The 7,770-nt window shown below is 37.4% G+C and overlaps 1 pseudogene; it reads right to left on the reverse strand.

Moving 5' to 3' along the window:
* Positions 1–46: 46 nt before the first annotated feature.
* Positions 47–3,480, reverse strand: LOC145597012 (7-deoxyloganetic acid glucosyltransferase pseudogene; annotated as a pseudogene).
* Between the last annotated feature and the right edge of the window lie 4,290 nt (positions 3,481–7,770).

Raw genomic sequence — 7,770 nt, forward strand, 5'->3', positions numbered from 1 at the left:
AATATAAAAAATGCAAGAGTTATTTTAACCTAATATGGTCCCTTCCCTAGAAGGTTGGCTCTTTCTTGATAAACGCTTTTATTTCCTGTATTAGATGGTCAAGATTTGTGTAAGAAGATCCGCCTTCACTTATGCTTTTGTTTGCCAAGTGTGACATTATAGACATTGATGTTTCTAGCTTGTCATGCTTTCTTTCCATGAGATCATTAATCATGTTCTCCACTCTTGTTCTATCACTAGTATCCTTCATATCTAGACCAATCTTCCAAACATCACTAACGTATCTGCTATTGACAAGCTGATCTGAAAAGTAAGGCCAACAAAGCACTGGCACCCCAGTCACAATGCTTTCTAGTATCGAGTTCCATCCACAATGAGTAAAGAACCCACCAACGGCTCGATGAGCCAAGACTTCTTTTTGTGGGACCCAATTCACTATACATCCTCTCTTCTTAGTACCGTCTAAAAGGTAATCTTGGGTAATTGGACTATCTAGGTCACTTTTAATAATGAGATCGGGCCTTATAACCCAGAGAAAGTACTTGTTACTCTGGACCAGTCCAGCCCAAAATTCCGTTAGTTGGTCTTTTGTGAGGATAGCTAAGCTACCAAAACTTACATAGACAACAGATTTGTCGGGCTTATGGTCCAACCAAGATATGCAACTTTGATCAACTTCCAAAAAGTTATTAGTATTAGACAATGTTTTTTCTTTTGTACCGAGTTTGTAGTCTAGGTGAGCATGTAATGGTCCTATGGAGTAAACCTTTGAGCAATGCTCGCGAATGAGTGAAAGACATGGACCTTCAAGATCCTCAAAAGTGTTGAGAATGAAGGAGTGAGCTTGCTTGATCAGCTGCATCTCGCCGGAGAATCGATGTTGGAGTTTATGACAGGAAGATATGTCTAGCTTTCGGCAGAAGCTGGGAAGGTCACGGTAGCGAAGGAAGCTATCCATCCCGGGTGCATTCTTTACTAGCTTATCCATTTCATCATCTGTAGATAGTTCATTAATTGTAATTCAAAAGCATTCTCACAATATCACAAATATATTAAAATTCCACAAATGCAGATGAGGATGATGAATAACTTGCATGATTCTACGTATTGACATTATTATCTTATCAAAAGTGTTAACTACAAAACTTTTAATCAGTCAACTTGCCACACTTGTTGATGGGAAACAAGAGATTTCCTAATTTTAGGTTTACGGTAACAATTCAGAAGTACTTCTTCGTAATTACTTGCGTGCTTATTTATGATAATTTTAAATCTACCTAGTGTTTTGAAAAAATAACATTGACAAGTTTCAAACAAATAACATTGGAAAAATTAAAACTTGCTAGTGTTATGCATTTCAAACAAATTTTCAACCATTTTAAGATATTAGAATTTAATATTAATTTTGAGAGACGTGTCACTTTCTACATGCAATTGCACAATAGAGCTGTCAATTCGGGTATACGGTTCGGGTTTTAGTCTGGTCAATGCGGGTCGGGTCAACTCAGGTTAATATCATTACCTTTGCGTGTCGAGTTTGGGCCGGGTCAATGTGGATCGGGTCATGTTGGGTCATGCATCCTATCAGGTTTAAGTCGAATTCACGGCGGGTCAATAACCGGTCAGGTTGAATTTGGGTTGGATTTATGACAAGTCGGGTTAAATTCGGGTTTCAACAGGTTATAACCGGTTAGGGGCATTCTCGGGTTCGGTACAAGTCAATAATTAGCGGGTTTTATTCAGGTAAAGTCATATCCAGGTTGGGTCGGGTTTTGAAAACCTGGGTTAACTCGGGTCTCTGGTTGGTTTCAGGTTGGGTCATATCATGTTCAGGTCACCATTTTCTCGGATTTAAACACGACGGGTCATGATCGAGTTCAGATAGATATATTCTAACACTTAGAAATGAGCAAATAACTTGATTTGTCTAAGGAGTAGTATGAATTGCTATTGAACTTCTCATAGCAATTCATTGGCACAAGGACACAATTGACAAAAATTGTCATTAAATTCATATAATATTATCTTACATTCTTATTTGCGCGACGAACATCATATTCATAGTAGAAATAATTTAGAAGTGAGTACATAATTATATAACAATATATGAATACGGTGGTCGTAAATGAATTTGGGGTGATTTGAAATTGGGTTAGGTCAATAACAGGTTAGGTTGAGTTTGAAATGGGTCAGGTACAGGTCAGGGAGAATTTGGGTTGGGTCAATAACAAGTCGAGTTCGATTCGGGTCGGGTTAGTTACAGGTCGGGTAGAATTCGACTTAGGTTAGTAACAGGTCGGGTTTCGACTGGTTAAAGCATGTTTGGGTCAATCTCATTTCAGATCGGGTTCGTTTCAGGTCAATAATTTACGGGCTATATTCAAGTCGAGTCATCTCCAGGTCGAGTCATCTCCAGGTTCGGGTCTCAAATACTCAATTAAACTCGGGTCTAGGGTTGGTTGCAGGTCAGGTCATATCGGGTTCGAGTCACCATTTTCTCGGTTTCAAATAAGCTGGATCATAATTGGGTTCGGGTAAATTTTTCAGTTCGGGTCAGCTTTTGACTGCTCTATGCACAATTAGCGCATTAGAGTTGACCGAATACCAATCATTTTATATTGAAGAGAGCGTTTGGTACAGATTTTGGAAATGAAGTGAAAAGGAATAATTTTTAAACTTATCCCCTTTTTTTATTTTTGTTTGAGGAGGGCAAATGAAATTGTTACCTTTAAGTTTTAGAGTGGTAATAAATAGGTGGAAACCATTATCCATAGGTTATGATAATTGTTACCTAAACCTTCTAACCAAACATTTGGTAAGGACGACGGTAATGGTTTTATTGAACCCATTTTCAGCTTAAAAAAACACTCTTACCAAACATGCTAAGATTCATAGACGAATCAATTAATTAAGCTAAAATCAGATTCAGACTGGATCGATAATAATGGTCTAAAAGACTACAGAGTAATAGTATGTATACATACCTTTGAAAGGAATTTCCCCTGCTTCAACGAGCTTTGGAATACAATGAAGTATCCAAGTAAAGCATGCACCGGAAGTACTAAACGCCATTACTGGCACTTGCACTTCACTAGCTATATCATAAGCAAAATTCAACCATTCATCCAATATCACACAAGTCACTTTATCTCCTACCAAAATATCCCTCAAAAGCGGTTTAGCACTAGATGCTAATCCCTTAAACAATTCACTCAACCTGAGCGGATCAGTTCGTGGATGAGCATCGGGTAGCCCATCCGGTACCGTCTTGAACTTAAACCCCGGATAACGGGAAAAACGAGCTTCAATATCAGTGTGCTTGGTGAGCCATTGGTGGTTGTGGGTTGTATGTAAAAATGTTATCTTGAAATTTGCAAGGCATAAAAGTTCAGCTAAGTTTAGCAAAGGGCCTACATGGCCTTGTAATGGTACTGGAAATATAAGGACATGAGGTATTTGAGTAGAAGATTGGTGCTCCATATTTTGGTTTTGAGATTCAGAGTGTTAATTGATCTGGTAATGTATTACGACTGTAGTAGATATATATTGACAAAATGTGAATGCCACACTTTATTTATTAATATTCTATACAATATACTTAATTTATTGTTGATTGAGATCAAACGTGTTACTGCCCTCGATTGTAGTATCATGGTTTTATTCAAGTAATATATTATGTCGTATATGGAGCCTCATCAATGCACTATTCAGAAATCCTGCAATTTATTTTTTCTTATTAATTACTAAGGCGATACACGTCAATGAGCTAGCCATAATCAGGGAACTCTTTAGTTGACAATATAATGAGGAAAATCATGTAAACAAATAGTTTTAGAATTGAAATATAATTATCTATACATTATTCTTAAAAGTTCAAAAAAAAAAAAAAAAAGACATAATAATAAGGCAAATAAATAAATAAACAATTTAGTGGATATAATTGTCCAAACACCATTCATACAAGTTAAAGCATTAAATCATACAATAAAAAATTTAGAGACAATTAACATCATATTAATAGAGACGTATAGGTAAACAAACATTTTAAACATATAATAATTCTCACACTATTTGTAAATATTTTCTCATGCCGAGTACTTCTTAAAAGATAGGGAATTGAGTCTAATAAATAATATTATGAGGGTATATATATAAACCTAGTTGGAAAATAAAACTACATGAAGCAAAAGATCCTTTGTGAATTGTGATGCTACAGACTTTATGAGATTTGTCACGACATACAATTAAAAAATTAAAAAAAAAAAAAAATTTAAAAAAAAAGCTTAAGATTCAGAATTTTTTTTTTTTTATGTTTTGTCTACAAATCAATCCAGTAACACGAGGGGGGTATACGTACTAGCACAGTAATTTCTATCGCTTTGAGACTAAAATAAAAGAAAATGATGATATAGGCCATGTTAGTTGTTTTGTGAAAATTTTTTATATAAATTCGGGCGCATTGACTTTTTTGTTTTGTTTTGTTTTTTTTTTTTTTTTTTTTTAAATACCATTTCATGATTAGATTAACAACAATCATGATTCATAATGAATTAGCAGAATATACCCTTGTTTGTACCTCCCCAAGTGTATATAATAACATCTGATATTCATATAAATTCTTTGTATGTCCTTCGTTCCTCAATAATTGACATAGTTAAAATAGCACTGGCTAAATATTATAGTTAAACTAGACACACATGACAATACATTAGTTTGACTTTATATATATTTGATCAAATGTTAGTAAAAAAAAAAGTTGATATATTATACTTTATATGAATACCAAATTAAAAATATATTTCATCATAAAATTTATTTTTTATACGTTACCAAAAAAATTAAAGGTCCATATTAGTATATAAATAGTGAAAAAAAGTCAAACATATTAATTATTTAGAAATGGAGGGAGTAGTAATTAGTTTGAATACTTTAGGCCCCACTAAGGAGTACTATCTTTCCGCCAAATGTATTATTCCAATTGATGGTTCGGTTAATTGCAGATCGAGTTAACTCTTTCACTACAAGAAATTTGTCTTTTGAAAGGAATGGTGTTCTTCAAACAAGTGTATTATTCCGATAGAGGGTTCGGAATTATTAGAAAGCTAATTATTCAGTGAGGTCAAGTGATCGGAATGCCTAGCTGGAGGCCGCTTCCGATCAGTAATATTAATGCATAATTAATATTACAGCTTAATCTTGACTGATCCCTTCGGGTCACACCCAATCGAGTAACCGAACCGAAACGACGAATTAATCCGAAGGATTAAATGAGTCATTAAGAATATTACGAACATAGACGTCGGATTCCGAGCTTAGAGCGTCGGAACCGAGCGTCGTAAGTCGAGTCGAATTTAGGAATCGACGAGACGAGAAATCAAGCAAACAACAAGTTACAAATATACCCCTAGCCTTGGAATGCCCCGAGCAACCCGAGGGCCAAGGGCAATATAGCTAGCTAAGGCAGCCGCACCATGCCGAGCTTGCTAGCAGCGCATGGATGCTAGCATCGCAAGCTAGCAGCGTTGGCTAGCTGGCTGGTGCGGCATGGCCAGCATCGATGGCGCGCTAGGCGTGCTAGCATGCTAGTGCCTCGCACACAGCAGCCCTCAAGCAAGCATAGTTTGCTGGGCCGTGCTGGCACATCGCAGGCAGGCCGCATATGCTAGGCGAGCTAGCAGCACCAGCCGCACCATCGCAAGGCCAGCAGCACGCAAGTGCTTGCTGGGCCTCGCACATGGTCACAGCGAGTGTGCGAGCTCGCTAGCAATAGCAGCACACAGCCACGCATAGCAGCCCGCATAACTGAGGCTTGCTATTGCGGGCTGGTGCGAAGGCCTTGCGCGCGAGGTAGCATCGTGCTGGGATGCGCCTAGCACAAGCATCGCAGCAGCAGCACGCAATGCGTGCGTGGGCTGCGGGCTGTGCGTGCTTGTGTGTTGGGCTGCGAGCACGCACATCGCCCAGCTAGCAGGCCTAGCCAAGGGGCCAGACCGCCAGCGAGGCAGCCTTGGCACCCAAGGCTGGCAGCACCAGCTGGCGCGCGTGCATTGGCTGAGTGTGGGAGCCGGTTTTGTGAGGTTTTGCTTGGGGAGCAAGGGGAGGGTGGTCTCCCCTTGTGGTCCTCACCTAACCCCTTGCTCTCCACTTGACACTTGTTGTTTGTTGATTCATTTGCATTTTAATTTGATTTTAGAATTAAATTAAATTGAATAAATGCCTTTTTACCAACTCTCCCACATTGATGGGAGATTGGAATTCATGGGCTCCTTTTCCTATAAATACCAATCGTTTGGCATTGGGAAAGGACACTTGAGTTGTGAACTTGAAAGGATCTCCATAAGTGAGAACACTTTCGTTCTAATACTTTAAGTACTGTTGGTCTAGCCCCGACTAAGCTTCAGGGTAGGGCCCGTTCGGGTCGGGTCTCGAGGGTGAGAGCCGTTGGAGGCTTGCACATTTGCGAAGCTCTACGCTTTCAAGCACGAGCTCTTAGAAAGAGCGAAGCACGCATCAAGGGTATGATCGTCTTTTCTTCTTTCTCTCTCTTTGTTAATTAATTATGTGATTGTTAATTAATTAATATGCATTTTTAGTTACTTTAATTTGTGTGCGGATTTTGGGAGGGTTTCATTCCTTGTAATGTCGAACACTACGAAACCCAAAAGCGGTATCGGAGCCGCGCTCATTTAATTTATGTAACTAATAATTAATTAAGGTGATTTAAATGGATTAAAATTTCTGGTTTTGCTTTCTAATTAGATTAGAAGCTCGTTTTAATTAGTTTTAATCTCGTTTTAATGCTAATTTTGGCTAAAGAACCCAGATTTCGACCCAAAAGTAGTGAATTTTGAGTGGAGTCGATGTTCTAAATCAGTTTTGACCCTCTTCGACAATTGTCCAGAAGCCAAAATCCACCCAGAAACATGTTTTTCGAGGGGTTTTTCGTTTTTGACGAAAAATTTTAAATCTTTAAACCTTGATTAATTTTAGCATGTTAATGTTAGATTATGTGTATGGTTACTTCATTAATCTACTGCAATAATAACCCTTATTAAGCATGTTTATGAAGTCATATTTGGTGCTTAATTTGGTGAGTTCATTTTTCACATAAACTTGCAATTTCACATTTTTGCAAATTAATTGCTTCAAGTGTGAATGCTTATGGTGAATTTGTAATTTTGAAATCCCTAAAGTGTTAAAATCCAATCTTTAATTGTTTATTTGGTTGGAACTTTACTTTCTAAATTCCATATTGAACTAATTTTTGATTTAATCATTTTGAGTTGATTAAAGTCTTAAAAGTTCAAACTTGTGATTGAAATTTAATTAATCTTCATATTGGAAGATGTAAGTTTTCAAGTTTACACAAGTTAGTGTTGGAAATTTTCATTGGATGATTGTGTTTATTTTTCCATCTCCTTTTATTTTGTCAAATCTCATTATTAATTTATATTTGGTTAAATTAATTGTGAGAATAACACTCAATTTTATAGCATCAAGTTGAGCCAAAAATAATTTAAAGAATGGTTCTTGAATTAATTTTGGTTTGTGCACTAAAAATTGAATTTATTTAAGTTGGACTTGTTTTATTTTCATTTTTGCTCAATATTGGTTCTAAAATTAATTTAGAATTAATTATGTCACACAAAATCGGGATAAAATCCCGAGGCACAAGCATGCAAATCGAGGCACGAGCCCCAAGCACAACACTCGGCCAGCCGTGCTGCTTGCGCAACCCGTATGTGGCTGCCGAGGAGTGCGGGGTGGTGC

The sequence above is a fragment of the Chenopodium album genome, chromosome 20 (genome assembly GCF_948465745.1).
Source record: "Chenopodium album chromosome 20, dcCheAlbu1.1, whole genome shotgun sequence".
In the NCBI taxonomy this organism is placed as follows: domain Eukaryota; kingdom Viridiplantae; phylum Streptophyta; class Magnoliopsida; order Caryophyllales; family Amaranthaceae; genus Chenopodium; species Chenopodium album.